Below are 15,874 nucleotides of genomic sequence, written 5' to 3'. Positions count from 1 at the left end.
GTTTATCCAAGATTCTCTACATTAGTAGAATCTCATTGCTAAGTTAAGTAAAAAGGAATTTGGAGGGAGGAAAATTATTTTGAGTTATTTTATTGTAAAGTTATTTTATTGCAAAGTTATTTTATTGTAAACTAGGGTCCCGGTATATAAATTCGTGAATGGGTGAGGTCCCTTGGCCTGGCAGGCGATCAAGGCCTATCAGGGGAATGGCCTGCCTAGGGGAGGGACCCTGGGAGGTTGGCTGGCTGCCTTGCCCCCACCCACCCCCACCCCCGATCAGAGCCTATAGGAGGGCTGGGGGAGGTTGGCTGTGGGAGTGCACTGACTACTAGGGGCAGCTCCTACATTGAGCATCTGCCCCCTGGTGATCAGTGTATGTCATAACAACTGGTTGATCGGTCATTCGGTTGTAACAGTCACTTAAGCTATGGTAAAAACACAGTTCACCATAATATTTTAGCAAATCAGAAAATTGATCATGCTAACTTGAGAAAAGTATCTTGGGGCTGGAATGATGTCATCTTCAGTTCTCATCTACAAGGAGCTCCCAGAGACAAAACGGACATGAAATCTTCCTCTCTTCACTGTTTAACTCACCCCTGCTCTCCACATTGTCGCACTGGTCTCCCAAGACTGAGCATCACAAACTTACTGATCACTGCTTACTTCATTCTTAAGTTCTTATTAAATTATTACATTTTAGGTCTCCATGTTTGCAAACATCAATGTTTCCCACTAAAAATAAAATAAATTTTCCCTTTTTTTTTTTTTTGAGAAATTCATGGGATTTAATTTTTTAAAGTTTTCATTTGTCTTACTGGATTGACCTACACTAAGCTATATTTGAAAGTTTGTATTTTAATTTCTTTTTTTAAAATATATTTTATTGATTTTTTACAGAGAGGAAGGGAGAGGGATAGAGAGCTAGAAACATCATTGAGAGAGAAACATTGTTCAGCTGCCTCCTGCACACCTCCCACTGGGGATGTGCCTGCAACCAAGGTACATGCCCTTGACCGGAATCAAACTTGGGACCCTTAAGTCCGCAGGCCAACACTCTATCCACTGAGCCAAACCAGTTAGGGCTGTATTTTAATTTCTTAAACATGGAATATAAAAATCCAGTTCTAGGTTTTATTTCTATTAGCAAACATTTTCAATGACATTTTGCAGTTGATAGGAGAACAACCTTAAAGGCCTGGTTTCACTGGAATTTTTGCTTCTAGAGTTTTTGCCTGGAATAGGGTATTTTTTTCTTTTTATTCTTCAGGAAACATAGCCTACCACCATTTAAAATTAAAATGGAAAAAGAAGAAACAGCATTCTGTTGAATATCCCCAAGTCTCCAAATTTTCCAGCAGCTTCTAAAGAGCTGCAGTAGAGACCTCAGTGCTGGCCCTACATAATTATTCCCAGGATGACGTTGTGTCTGAGAGAGCACTGCCAATTTATAGTCTCAAAGACCTTTTTTTTTTTTTTTTTTGAGTGTTAATGAGTAAGGATAATTATGGGGCTTTTCCATTTTCTGATGATTGGTTTGCTCTCTGTAATTATGCAGTTCCCTTTTTATTCCTCTCTATAACACCTGCATTCAGATCTTGAATGTGAAATTCCTTTCCTCGCAGGTAGTAGGGTAAGACTTAAGATGCAGAAAGGAGAACTAGATAACCACTAAACTCCATTTGAAGATAGCAACATCCAAAGCCGTCGTCGTCTGTGGCTAAAAATCTTTTCCCTCCAAATTTGTGTTAGTTCACTGAGCCTCCCATTGTTCTTCCTCCAACCTATACCCTCCCCATGGCGGATAAGGTCCTATTGTCTTACCTGGTTGAGTGGGAAAAGGGATGGGACCCAGGAACACCATAGGGGGCGCCATTCACTGGTTCTATGCTCTGCCCAGCACTGCAGGGGCCTGTGTTTCTGGTGTCCCATTGCTGAAACATCTCACTTACCATTTTTTTCATGTTTTCCTTTAAAAAAGATTAGATAGATAGATAGATAGATAGATAATAGATAGATAGATAGATAATAGATAGATAATAGATAATAGATAGATAGATAGATAGATAGAGGAGGAAATTCACATCTTGGTGTTCATCACATTGGTAAATCTGAGCTTGCCACATCATGGCAGCAATAAGTTTTCACAGTACGGAATTTTCTAGAGAGAACTTGGGTGGGCATTTTAAGGCAATTCCATGGGATCTACTCTTATTCATGCATTCACAAAATGTACCCGGAATGTACAGCTCCTTGTTCCCCTGTGCCCCCAAACTCCTGCTCTACTCCTCACATCTATATACCGTATTTTTTGGACCATAAGACGCACTTTTTTTTCCCCCAGAAGTGGGGGGAAAAAGTCCCTGCGTCTTATGGTCCAAATATAGCCTACACATATACTTAAAAAAAAAAGTTTTTTTACTTGCCCGGCTCTGTGTGGTCTGTGTGCTTGCCCGGCTCTAAAATGGTTCTAAATGCTGCTGTTTACTTTACAGGGTTGATTACATGTGTTTATGACTGTGATGTTGGGTTTTAATGCACATAAAATATTTTAGGACACTATTTGTTTCAGAATCTTTTTTTCTTCATTTCCCTTCTCTAAAAACTGGTGCGTCTTATGGTCCGGAGCGTCTTATGGTCCGAAAAATACGGTAACTGAGCCCAGTACCTAAACCCTAGTTCCTGATGAGCCTTCGGGCACCACGCAGTTCTGTCCCAGCAATGTTAAACTTGCCCCCAAGGCAACAAGAGTCTATGAGAAATGGTTGTCAGAGCTGGGACAAGAAGGTGTTCAAAACCTGGAGTGATCATTCATGTGCTCAACAACTTGTAAGGATTTGTTGTAAAACTGCAAAAGGAGAATGAATAGAAGGACACACTTGAGGCCTCTGTTATCAGTTCATTGTTTATATTTTTTAAATTAATTTTATTTTTCACGGGTAAAAGTGGCCTTATATTCACCCCAGTACTTTTATTATTTTAAGTAGTGCATTCATAGCATTGAATTCTTACAGGGCAGCAAAAGTGTTTTTCTATCAATCCTTTCTGAGCAGTTAACTACATATCTTTTATAAAACAAAACAAAGGAGGAGGAGAGAAAGAACTAAAAGAGGAGGGGAGAGAGGAGGAGAAAGTCATTCCTTTTTTTTTTTTTTTTTTTTTTTTTTGTCTGGAAAGTTACCTAGAAGCAGCTGGGAGTGAAAGGAAAGGAGCAAACTGTAGGGTTTACTATGGGAATGTCTTTTGCCTAAAGCGGTGTTTAAGAAAATTTGAATTTATATGCCTTAAATGTGCACCACATGCTCACAGCCCTGAGCTGCTGTTTTCTATTTCATTTATTTAATTTTTTACCAGCTTGGCTCAGCCCCTGAAAGCATTTAAATATGAAATGCCCAATCTGCCGTGGACTCCTCACAGTGTGCCTCTAAGGAGAGGCTATTGGTGTTTAGGATAGGACGACTCTTGGTTGTGCAAGACTGTCCCCCCCATGACAGAGAGTTTAGTGATCCTGGCACCCCAACACCAGTAGACTCCCCCACCCATAGTGACCATTGAGACCCACCCCACCACACACACACACACACACACACACACACACACCCCACACACATCACACACACACACCACTCAGGGGCATAGTACTACCCTTATGGAGAACTTTTAAACATAAAACTTTTGAAAAATAGAATTGCAAACAGCCCCTCCTCTGAACACATCTCACACAGAGAAAACGGCTCAAAAAAAAAAAACAAAACCAAAAACAAAACAAAAACAAAAAAACACTAACTTTCAAAACCTTCCAAATGTATTCTCTATTATGAACTTGAAAACAAAGCTAATGTTGAAGCAGGCGCATAAAGTGTTCAGTGTTGCTTGATTTCAGAACAATACAATTAAGAATGTTCTGTTACAAAGATGCCCAGCCATCTGTATAAAATAATGCTGGATTGTTTAACGAAGATGAGTTAACTTTCAAAGTTTCAAGTTCTGGGAAAAAAAATTTTCTCCCCTGCAAATATCTGCATTTACACAGCATGTGTAACTATCCTCATTAACTGTATTGGTCAGAATTGAGGAAACGCAGGCAATTAGAGGAATAGAAAAGAGGATGATGGTGAGCTGTTTGCACTTCTCATTTTCACACGTTTCTGTTACACAGGCACATTTCCTTCCACCTTTCTGCCCCTCTGCTGTCTCCGTGGCCTGGCAGGTTTCTGGGGTCCCCCTCTCCTGCTGGGGCCTTCCTTACCAGCAGGAAATGAGGCTCTTTGAGAAGGTCCAATGCCTCCACTCTGCTAGTGTGCTACTGAGCGGGATAACCCTTCACCACCCTATCCTTGGTAGATAATGAACTTGCACTTGCCTCGTGGACACCAGCCTCAATCCACTCAGCTACTAGTGAGGGGAATTTCTGACACTGTGTTGCAGGCTAGCAACGGAGATATTCTCAAGGATCAGGATTTCCAGCTGGCCTCAAGTTTCTCTACCGACTTTTTTAGGCCCAACTCAGCTAAATACCAGCCATCACGACCTTTCTTGCTTTATTTTTCACTCTTGGAGGTCATCACAGCGTCTTCATTTTAAATCTCCCAGCTGATCAGAGGCATCAGAAAAAGGAGCACCAACACAACGGAGACTCTGGACCCACTCTTGGTGGGAGGAGGTGGAAGACCCAGGCCATCCTGCCACGCAAGCACTTACGTACGGAGTTTGGTTTTCTGTCTTCCCTGTGGCAGACCCTACATGAGTCCCTTCTCTTAGCCTGATCTCTTCAGCTCAGTTAGGAGATTTTTAGGTCACTGTCAAACCAAATGTGAAATTGAAATTGTTCGTTTGTGTGTGTGTTTTTTTCCCAAAAACAAAAACAAAGGGATAAATGCTCTCTGTGTTTTTTCTGAGGCGCTCCTGTAATATTTCTGATCTTGTGTGATCATCAGCTCAGTCCAGCCATCAACGGCCTCATAAATGTTATCACCCAAAGCCATAAAAGGAAAGCCAGGTGTAACCCAGCCTTTTAACTCTGTAACCTTTGCCAACACTAACTCCCATGTGTGCACAGCAGATTGGTGATCCTGCAAGGTGACTGCGTGGTGGCCCTGCCTTTCCCTAGAAACAGCTGGGTGAGTGGGACACACCCCAGAACGGGAACACATGGTGGCTCCGGGTTCGAAACCTGCTCTGCCACGTGCACCTGAGTGACCGTAAGCAAGTCACTGAAACCATGACCTTGCATGTGACTTAAGGATGATCATATCTACTTTACCAGATCTCCGTGAGGAATGAAGGAGTCGCTATGGGAGACACTCAATGATCTCAAAAGGCAAAAACATTGCCTCCAAAACCATCTAATTGGTAGACCCAATCTCATCTGAGAAAGAAAGAGGTGTGATTGGAGGACTCTGCTGGGTCTAGGCCGGTGGCCTTCAGACCCTCCTTGCCCTTTTCCTGCTCAGCATCCCAGGATTGCAGGTCACAGGGAGCACTCCCCTGCAGGCAGTGTCCCAAGCCCCCCCGTCAGCTGGGTTCAACCCATGGAAGGCCCTGGACTGGAGGGTGAAGGAAGGGAGAAATCAGAGTATCTCCTCCCCACCCCCAGTACTGTGTGAGCCAGTGCCTTGCTCTCTGGCTCCCATAGACAGCTTCCCTCTGGAGCCCTTTCCCCTCCCCTCCATCCTATGGCAGTGGGGCTTTCTGCCGTTGTCCAGTCTGTGCTACCTCACTGTCTTCTTCTGGATTCTTGGTTTCTCCATCACGTGTGGAGCCAAGTCCCTGCATTAAAGTCTCTCTGTTAGAAATATGCGTCATGGTTTCTGTTTCCCTCTTCTGACCTTGACTGGCATGAGTAGTAAGAAGACCGCTCACCCAAAGAGCTTTGCCAGTCCTGGGTGCACCAGAGAAGCTCGGTCTGTTGGCTACTTTTCCTGAAAGGGGAGAGTGGCATGCTGCTGTTGTGGAATGCTACATTATAGTGTTTTCACAACTCACGGTTGTCCTCTCCTCCAACCATGCAACCCCCACCCTCCAAACATTTCATATCCATTGCGAGTCAGGAGTTGGGATGAGAACTGGGCAGGTAAACTAGTGCATAGTGCATCAGACCAGGTAACTCCCAGGTCTCTCTCTCATGAACAGAGGGGCAGAAGCACATTTCTTTGGGAATCAGGCGTGACAAGGCGGGTTAGGCGCCTTGCGCTGTGCGTGGCCCTCAGCATCCATCAGAAATATCCTGTACCACTTCCCACCTCCCTCCGCGTGTATACATGGAGGTGAAGCCACGTGGGGTGAGCAGGAACTGTAATCGCCATTCCCCAGAAAATCAAAGTTTAGGACTGCTATCTGCCTGAGGTGGACAGAGTCTGAGGCTGGCGGTCAGATCTCACCGCTTCCCTGGAAGTCATCTGTGCTAACAAATGTGCGATGAGATCAGGAGTAGCAGAGAGGGCATTTGCAAGGAGTCAGGACACCCTCCCTCCCCGCGTTGTCAGACACACTCAACCACCCGCTTCTTTGAACCTCAGGTCTTCCGAGTGTCCAGTGAGGGCCAGCACCTAGCTCATGGGATTGAATGAGACCAAGACCTGCTGTCCATGTGTGAGGCGCTCACAGACGGGGGGGACGGGAGGGGTTTGTGTGAGTGCCAGGAACTGAAAAGCGTCTGCTGGAGCCAGCTGGGCCTGCTTCCTGTCTGGGAAAGGAAACTGGCACCTGTGCGGGGGACCTCACAGGCTATTCCAGGACCAACGGAAACTTCGCTTTGAAGATGGCAAAAGTCTGCTTTCGGCTGTGGCAAATCGTCCGTGGGAAACGTACTCCAAGCATAACCTAGCCTCGGAGCTTTAGGCAATAACCAGTCAGTTGTGGAGACAAAATAAATTGTTTGACAGAACATCCACGGCCTGTTGCAGGGAGGGAACTGGGCCACTGCACCAAACCTTACTAGGTTTCAAATCCCTGTGATGATTTCTACAGCCATGTGCATGCAGAAACGCAGGTAAAGGGGGGAAATCGACAACATAAAAGGCTCATAGGGACCCAGACTTCCATATGTGTGGGGTGATCATTCTTGCCACTTTCCAGGTGGAGGAAATGAGGCACCGAGAGGCAAGTACTTCCCTGGAGGCCGCACAGCCAGTAACTGGTCAAGTGAAAAGCCTGTGGCCTGTCCGGTTGGTCTTAGGACATTCATTTTCTATTTGCTGGCCATATTGGAGGTTTCTTTGTTTGTGTCAACTCTCATTTCTATCAAGGCATCATGGATTTTTAAAAATATATATTTTATTGATTTTTTTACACGGAGGAAGGGAGAGGGATAGAGAGTCAGAGATCAGCTGCCTCCTGCACATTCTGGCAACCAAGGTACATGCCCTTGACCAGAATCGAACCAGGGACCTTTCAGTCCGCAGGCGGAAGCTCTATCCACTGAGCCAAACCAGTTTTGGCAGTATCGTGGATTTTTACAGCTTAGTATTTCACTGCAGTTGTCTCAGTGTCGATCAACTAACTTTTGCCGGGACCCTTATGGATCAAGCAAATACATTCAACAGCCATTTGAGGGGGAAAATAAATAAATAAAAATAAAAGTCCGCGAATGAATAACGCAGAAGGGCATTCTCACCTATCACAAACCCTGGTGGAGGCAGGAGGCAGACGGGACACCTTGCCTGCCTTTGGGGGAGGGAGGTGTGAAGAAATGGCTCCCCAGCTTTTGACCTGCGTCTCCTGGGCACCTTGGACTCGCCATAAATTCAACACAGCTGAATGGCCCATACAAAGGTTAGCCTTCCCCGTCTCCTTTCACTTTCCCCTGCTCTCAGCGGAGGCCCTTGGGCACAGGAACTGAGGGGATGGGGCAATGATGCCAGAGGAACAGCCAGCTTCCCCTGTTTCACATTCACCGCGAGCTCCTGTGCAACACGAGTAAGTGGACTCGGGAAGAATTACTTTTGTATGATTTTTTTTTTTAATAGAAAAGCCCCTGAAGATCCTGGTAAACGAAGAAAAGTGATGTGTCTGCAAAAAAACAGTAGCAGAAATTTTTTTTTTAACTCTCCTCCCCCCCACCCCCTCCCAGAGGCTGTAATTTGACTGCTCTGTTTGGCAAGGCTCCGGAGACCAGTCCAAGGGCTCAACCTCTTTCGCTTTCTGTCTCTCTCTCTCTTTCTCTCTCCGTCTCTCCCCCGCGTCCCACCTTCCTCGCCCCGGGCAGAGGGGGGCGGGCCAGGGACCGCCGCTCAGGCCGCGGAGCCGCATCCCGGGGCGGAGAGGGAGAGGGCGGGCCGGGGCGCGGCCGGCGGCGGGCGGCCGGGGAAGAGGAAGTCGGGGCCGAGCGGCGGAGCGGGACGCTCGGCGGACGCTGGGGCCGGAGCCGGCGCATCCCTTCGCCGCCGCCCCTTTTCGGACCCGGACCCGGACCCGGACCCGGACCCGCGAGCGCGGCCCGCGGCGGCCGCCCCTCCTCGGGTAAGCGCCGGCTCTGCCTTCGCCCAGGGTCCTCTCCAGCCGCTCGCCGGGAGCCCCGGAGGATGGGGAGGGGATCCAGGCACCCCCCTGCCCGCCCGGAGCCCCGAGCCCGCAGGTGGAGGCGGCGGAGCGCGGTGCGGGCCCCGCTGCCCTGCGCGCTCCCCCGGGAGGGCACGGACGGGGATGGGGGCGCCTCCGCCGCCGGGACCGGGGCCGCCGCGGCCCGCCGCCGCCGCCGCCCGGCCTCCGGGCTCCGGGCTCCGGGCTCCGGGCTCCGGGCTCCGGGCTCCGGGCTCCGGGCTCCGGGCTCCGGGCTCCGGGCTGCGGGCTCCGGGCTGCGAACCCCGGCCTGACCCAGCCCGGCCTCGACCCGGCGGCCCCCGCTGCACCCAGGGCGGCTGCAACGTGGGCGCCTCCGAGGAGCTCCTGCGTGGACCCCCGAGGACTGCAAACCCGGTTCCGCTGCTCCAACAGGACGGTCCCTAAACGGGGCCCGCCCGCCGGCCGCTTAGGGCGCCTCCCGCCCCGGTCCGGGCGCAGATGCCCGGCGTCCCTGCCATAGACCCGGCCCCGCCAGTGTGCCTGGGGGCGGGCGGGAGGGGGATCCAAAGCCGAGGGTCCCTTTGTCCCGGGGGTAAGAGGGAGCACCTGGTCTCCTCTGGGACTTTGCCGACCTCTCTGGGCTCGGAGGGCCGCGGGGTCCGCCCCTCTTTGTGTCCTCTGGTGGGTCTGGCTTTTACCCGAGGCGCTTGGGGAGGGTCAAGTTGGGGAAAGTGGTTACACTGTGAAACTTTACTCGGTGCACCGGGAACAATGAGGTGGGTGACTTTGTGAAAATGCCCGGGGCAGGCTTGTTTGCAGAGCCGGTGTTCCGTGAAGTTCTGGTCCTCCCGCTCCCTCGGTACCACCCTCAGGGGGCCGCCGCTGCTGCACGGATTTTTGAAATCCCCCTGGGAGGCTGTGTCCACCGGCCCCACAAAAGACACTGTGGCTCCCAGAGGCAGAGTTGGTTTGGGGGTTTTCGGACAGATTGGGTTCAGCTCTCCCTGGTGTTTCCTATTCAGACCGGGAGGAGGCCGGGCTGTGGAGGTGGGTCAGATTTGGCATGGAGCAGGCGTGCAGGCCCGGCTAGGTCGGGGAACGCTATAAAAGTGGTTATCGAGTGTTAATATCGGCATCCGCCGGCTTCTCAGTGTTCTGTCCTTGGCATGCTTTTAAAGGAAGTAGTGTAGACTTTGGGCTTTGAGTAAACGCTGTTGAAACATCTCAAGCCCGTCGTTTCAAGGAATAAGAAAACGCCATGGTAACGTGGGCTTTGCCAGGCGAGACCCTACAAGCTCCTCAGGTGGCCCTGGCTACCTCCCTCATAAAGTGATTTATGTGACCCAGCGGAAGCTTCATGTTCAGTCCTCCACCCCCACCCCACCATGGTATTTACTTTGTCTACAATATTTAAGATTTAGGTACAAGAGGAATGGTTTGATATATGACCCTCTGGCTTACCAATTCCACACTTTTCTTCTTGTCCAATTTTAAAAAAATATATTTTATTGATTTTTTTTACACAGAGAAAAGGAGAGGGATAGAGACCTAGAAACATCATTGAGAGAGAAACATTGATCAGCTGCCTCTTGCACTCTCCCTACTGGGGATGTGCCCGCAACCAAGGTACATGCCCTTGACCGGAATCGAACCTGGGACCCTTCAGTCCTCAGGCCAACACTCTCCCCACTGAGCCAAACCAGTTAAGGCACTTCTTGTCCAAGTCAAGGCCCTCTATCTAAGCCACTGGACCACCTGAGGAAAGAAATGTTCCCCCCAGAGTCCTCCCATCTCACTGGCTTCCTCCTCACCAGGCCTCCCACAGCCATCACCATACTGCCATCCTCTTCCCCCTGTAGCCGTTCCCTGGACCTCTGTTCTGATGGTTCCCTAGGTGTCAGATCCATGCCCAAATCCCGCTTTCTCCTTGATCACCTTTTCCTGCTTATCAGCACTTTTCCCGTGGGCACCAGCTGCCTACAGCATCTTCCATAGGGATGATCGTTACCAAATCCAAGCTTACATATTGGGAAATTCAATCTGTGCTTCAAAGACTTTAAAGGATCACTTGCTAACAAACCAGTGGGAAGAAGGGGCAATCGTTTTTCAAATCCAGGAAGAGCCAGTACTGTTTTGTTCTCCTCCTGTGAGGATATGAGTTTTAAAGCGATTTAATTAAGAAGTAATGGTTTGTGGTCTAGCACATGAAGATGGGAAATGCTTCAGCAGCAGCACTGTCTTATGAGCCCTTGATAAACTAAAAGCAATTCCTGGACCTCTACTCCGAGTGCTCCTGGCTGCAATCCACTCTTTGCAAGTTTCTCTCCCCTCTTGCAGGTCATTGCTGGTAGTTGGTCTTTCAAACAATTGTCATCTTTCAGTTCTCCTTCCGGATGACCCAGGGAATAGTGACACTGAACGTAGGGGCTAGGCTAAATCTCAGATGACCTACGTTAGCCCCAGCCTCCTAAAGATTTAGGGGAGTGCTAGAGGTGAGGACTGAGTGCCTGGGAGGGGCCGGCCTCGGTGTGACGTGTCCTCTGCAGCTCATTGGCACCGAGACCTTGACCCCTCTAGGAAATTATTTAGACGTAGATTATTTTACAGTCAGGAAAATGTAACAATCCTAGCTGATTACTCTCTCCGGATTGTCTCACCTTTGCTCATTTCTTCATCTGTAATTTAGGAAATAATGGCCTCTCTCTCTGGGTTCACGCTGAGCAGTGAGGATGATTAATGAAATAATTTGTGGAATTTGGCAGGCTGTGCGCTTTAAAGATGATTGTTGTTGGTCAACCGAGTCCCGGGAATGAATGATTTTGCAAAACTCTCCGTCAGCGGAGCTACGGTTTAACCCACGTTCACTTCTCTGTCCTCAGCTGCGCTACCTTGAAATAACAGTACATGGAGGCATATTTTTAATGAAATGCAATGCTTCACTCTTTCAGAAAAAAGAAAAAAAATCACTGTCTCGTTTGACATGGGGAAAATGTGGTTTCTAGGGCCAGATGCAGGAATGGGAATGGAAACATTTTCTAGACAGAGCCTCTAAGCAGCCTTGTACTCATATGCATCTGCACCGGCATCTGAAATGCAATGTTTCATCCGCCTGCGTCAGCCTGCTCGATACAATGAAAAGCTGACCCCAGTCTCAGCAGCGGGCGTCCAGGGCCCTGGCGTCTGTGCCAAGTAGAACTGACGGCAGGGCCAGCTTTCAAGTCATTAAGAGATGTATGTGTTCCTCTTTCTATTGCCCAGCTGACGGAAAGCAGCAGGTGTTTTAGCAAAGCCAGTAGAAGTGTAGCTCACCATCCCAGCCCGGGGGCCATGGGTCATGCAGAGGCTGCAGAAACCTCCAAGCCTGCCTGGGTGGCTCCTGCCCAATGACTAGGAGTTGACTATGCACTATATTTAGAATAGTTTTCATGTTTGAGGCAGGTTTGAGTATCTTTTCAATCTGTGTACACAAGTTTAAAAAGAAAACGATTTTTTTGATGATATACAAGGCCAGTAAAAATTTCCAAACCTGAACATCTTCTTGGGTAAATATTGAATTACTGTTTGATGGGAAACTAAGGTATGCTGGATTCATGGAACGGGAAATCTACACCCTCCTCTTCTTGGTCCTTTGCAGTATCATCTTAGAGCAGTGGTTCTCAACCTTTCTAATGCCGCGACCCTTTAATACAGTTCCTCATGTTGTAGTGGCCCCAAACATAAAATGATTTTCGTTGCTACTTCATAACTAATTTTGCTTCTGTTATGAATCGTAATGTAAATATCTGTGTTTTCCGATGGTCTTAGGCTCTAAAGCAGCGACCCACAGGTTGAGAACCGCTAGCAGGGTCACCTAAGACCATCAGAAAACACAGATATATACATTACGATTCATAACAGTAGCAAAATTACAGTTATGAAGAAGCAATGAAAATAATTTTATGATTGGTGATGATTGGGGCTCACCACAACATGAAGAACTGTATTAAAGGGTCGCAGCATTAGAAAGGTTGAGAACCACTGTCTTAGAGGAAGGCACTTTGGAGGGTGCTAATGGTAGGCGAAGTTTTAAAAAGATCCCAGCTACACCCACTGGATGTTCTAACCTGATGGCAGGGGAGGTGGGGTTTGCACAGGTCTCTAATTAGGAAGGTTGTTTGGGTAAACTTTAATAACCAGTGTGCTGCCAAGCCTACAGGGCCACTTAGCACTGGCATTGGGGAGGTCAAACTGGTACAGCATTTGCCCCGAAGCTAGCAACTCCATGAGTGTAAGAAGGACATCTTTCTAAAACATCCATGATGCCATTAAAATTCAGGTGAGCCTAGTAATCGCTCAAACTTTAGAATTCTCATAAGAGGAATTACTAAGCAATGAATCACCATGCCATGAGGTTCTACTTATTGAAGTAGTAAAGGGACCTAGTTCTCAATGTCACATCGAGTCCTTGAATGACCTGTGTCTGAATACAGACGGGGGAGGATGGCAAGTTCTAGGTCAGGGGTGGTGAACTCTTTCCTGTAAAGAGCCAGATAGTGAGTGTTTTAGGCTTTGTGGTCTGTCTGTGTCTTTCACATAGTCTTCGATTGGGTGGAGAGCTGTTTGTTTGCAACCCTTTAAAAATGTGAAAACCAGTCTTTGCTTGAGAGCCACACAAAATGGGCTGTAGGCCCAGTTTGTCCAGCTCTGGGCTAAAGGAAATAGTTTATGTTTGTGATATCCTTCAGGATTTTCGTGGAAATCCAAATGGACACTTTCATAGGCTCTCGCTGAGCTGAACTTATAACCAAATCTTCTGGGTCACTCCTTCGGCCAGCCGGCCTTCTTGATGCTCTCTTTGTGCTGGATTAGAAGTCTCTAATAGACATAGCAATCGGTTGATCTTGCAATGGCAGTGCCCAATTTCAGCCTTCTTCCTGAGTTAGATGTGAATGGAGAGAGAGGCTCGGCTGGGATGGAACAGAGCCCACATTGAAATAGGTCATTGATGATGATCACTGAACACATCAAATGAAGCTCAGACCCCTGAGCCTGGCACTCAGTGCTTTTGTACCTTCTGTTCTTCTAGCTCCTCCCCAGGATATCCTACGTCCTTATCATTCACCATAACCGCCAGAGCCCAAGGTGGACTGTGCTCACTCTCCCTGAAGGAGGGATCCTTCCACACAAAGTTGAAGTCTCCATCTCTTCCTTGGAACCTCTCCTCATCTCATTGGGCAGAAATGTAGGCATCCCCACCTCTATGTTAACTCGGGACCTTATACATAAAGCACTTGGAAAGACAGGGGAATAAATATTACCTTCCAAGGGAGAGGAACAACTCTCTCCCTCTCCCCAGCTTCAGGGATCTTGCTGTACATCCTTGGACCAGACACAGAATTCAGCATAGAACTCCCGGGTCCTATATGTGACCCAGAGTATAACATAGCACCTGTGTGTCTGGCTTTGGAGTTAGACTGAGCGAGGTCTCGTCCTGACTTCTCCATGTACCTGCTTCAGGTCCCCTCATCTTTAAAGTTGCTCAGATAAATGACATTTTCCTTTGTAAAGTGTTTAGGTCAGGGCTAGACACGTAGTTATTGCTCAATAAATTGGTAACTTTTCTTCATTCCGGAGCCATTTATTGGCACCTACTATGCCTAGAATGGTGCCTGATGCTGTTCTAGGCCAAGCGGTAGACACCAGAAGCGTGGTCTCCATGGAGATGTGATCAGCGGGCTGGGAGAAGCCAGGTGATGGTTGAGCCACCTTAGTCTGGTGCTCTGGGAAGTCTTTCAAGTAGCATTGGATGTCAAATTTAATGAAATGAATGAGTTCCTGTCTCATCAAGTCTACAATACTTTTGAAATACACCTTTTCATTGTTTTAATTACTCTTTTTTTTTTTACATTCAATATTATTTTGTGTTAATTTCAGGTGTACAGCATAGTGGTTAGAAAATTATCTACCTTACAAAGACCATTAAAAAAAATATCACTAAGAAAAGAAATATCCACAAAATGGGTATCACCTCTTGTAAGGTGTGTCTGGAAGTTGTATGGGAGAAAGCATTTCTTAGCATCAATAAAATGCATATATATTTATGCTCAATAAATACTCATTAAATACACTAGTCTTACTCTGTGGTAGCCTATAGGATTAGGCTTCAAAGGTTTATATTGTAACGGAGTTTCTTTGATTCTTGAGTTGGACCTGGCAAAGAGTTAAGTAATACAGTAAATGAACGCATTGTAAGGCATTTGTGATCTGATGTGTTTGTAAAAGTTTAAAACATTCACTCTGGTCATTAGAATGAACAAAGTGCACTAGGGAATCCTGTTGAAGTGAAACTGACTTACAAAACTTGGGTAGGAGTGAAGTTGGGCGGTGCTCGCAGCTGGATAATCCCTTTTGGCAGCTGTCTGCGGAGATGTGTGAATCCTTAATGCACATAAATGCCTTCTGAAGAGCAATGAAGGCGTGAGCTCAGAGCTCACTGCCTCTGTTTTCCAGATTTAATTTACTATAAATACTCCTCTCCCCGCATCTCAAGGGGCTGATCATCCCTCTGACCACGTAGGTCCTTCCTAACCATGAGAGGGGAGGATTTTCTCTCCTCTGGAAAGGCTATGGATTTTCACACTCCAGGCAGGGTTCTCTTCCAATATGTCCCCACCCTCCTCCCTGTTTAGAGTAAAATACCACTTACATCTTCGCTTTCTGACCACTCTCTAAGCTCCAAATCCTCCTCGAGATCTTTTTCTGCACCCTGTTTGGAGCCTATTGTCTCTGCCCCACTCCCCCTGTTGTCCAAGATTCTGTAACTCAGTTTCAGGTTGACTGAATGGGAGGTTGGGTGATACTTGGCTATTTCTAACTGTAATTAAGTGTTCTTTCAATATTTGATTTTCATTTCAACACGTTACCAGGTGGCATGCTGGCCCTCCATACATGGTGAGCATGCCCTTCCTAATACCCTCCAGAATCTGTTTTTTTTTTGGGGGGGGGAGGGCACTTTTCAGCTCCCCCTACCCTCTCCCAACTCTGTGACTGAAGCCCCAGCTAAATTCCCTTCCTCCCCCGGTCTGGCTGGGAGGGGTCAGTCAGCCCTTGGCCAAGGAGGAAGCAAAGGACAGACCTTTTTTCTTCTGGAGCCACCTCCATCTGCCTCCACCATCTCATGACCGGAAGTCCTCACGCTCTCAGCCGTCTTCAGAACTGACAGCAACTCTAGCAGAAATCCCGGTCTTTGGGAGCAGGCAGATGCCAAGGGAAGTGCATGCTCACCAGAGTCCAGCCTTAGGGGGATGGAAGGCTGTGTCTGACCTGGGACCTCCGGGCTGGGGTGGAGGGGGTGGGGAAGCTGGGGGGCTGAGAGGAAGGGGTGGAGGGGCGG

The 15,874-nt window shown here is 47.9% G+C and overlaps 1 protein-coding gene across 1 annotated transcript in view; it reads left to right on the top strand.

The window, feature by feature from the left end:
• Positions 1-8,311: 8,311 nt before the first annotated feature.
• Positions 8,312-15,874, top strand: part of PLEKHG1 (pleckstrin homology and RhoGEF domain containing G1) — a 187,517-nt gene continuing 179,954 nt past the window's right edge. The window contains exon 1 of the mRNA XM_036413907.2: positions 8,312-8,460. The gene's annotated coding sequence lies outside the window, so the exon portion shown is untranslated. The remainder of the gene's footprint in view (positions 8,461-15,874) is intronic.

This window comes from Pipistrellus kuhlii, unplaced genomic scaffold (genome assembly GCF_014108245.1).
Source record: "Pipistrellus kuhlii isolate mPipKuh1 unplaced genomic scaffold, mPipKuh1.p scaffold_m20_p_5, whole genome shotgun sequence".
NCBI lineage: Eukaryota > Metazoa > Chordata > Mammalia > Chiroptera > Vespertilionidae > Pipistrellus > Pipistrellus kuhlii.
Note: the sequence above shows the minus strand (reverse complement) of the source record. Positions and strands in the feature narration are given on the sequence as shown.